This window comes from Sinocyclocheilus anshuiensis, unplaced genomic scaffold (genome assembly GCF_001515605.1).
Source record: "Sinocyclocheilus anshuiensis isolate Anshui unplaced genomic scaffold, SAMN03320099.WGS_v1.1 scaffold502, whole genome shotgun sequence".
Lineage (NCBI taxonomy): Eukaryota > Metazoa > Chordata > Actinopteri > Cypriniformes > Cyprinidae > Sinocyclocheilus > Sinocyclocheilus anshuiensis.
Window position 1 is genome coordinate 1067865 of NW_015544194.1, and position 368 is coordinate 1068232.

The 368-nt window shown below is 28.0% G+C and overlaps 1 long non-coding RNA gene across 1 annotated transcript in view; it reads left to right on the plus strand.

The window, feature by feature from the left end:
* LOC107696614 (uncharacterized) overlaps positions 1-368 on the plus strand; it is a 22313-nt gene that overhangs the window by 6008 nt on the left and 15937 nt on the right. The window lies entirely within an intron of this gene.

The following is a 368-nucleotide window of genomic DNA, read 5'->3' on the forward strand; positions in this document are numbered from 1 at the left end:
AAGTAAAACAAGCCATTGACGAAATGTAAAACTAAAAGAGTAAAAATGTAAACAAACCTAACAAAAAGAAAATAATTACAAAAGTCTGAGAAAGTCAGCATGTTCTTAATGTCAATATATCAACATGTTCTGGGCTTCTGTTCATTACAGCTGCGAGTTCAACTACAAAGGGAAAACATATGTTTCAATTAACCCCAACAGTTGGGTTTTCACATTAAATAAATGCAATGTTTAGAGTCCACTAGAATCAAGTATTAAAATGTTATTATTAAAAGTTATTATTATTAAAAATTGTAAGTATTAAAAGTACTCTTAGAAATGTGTAAACAACAGATTTAAACAGACATCTCCAGCATGATGAAAAAAAT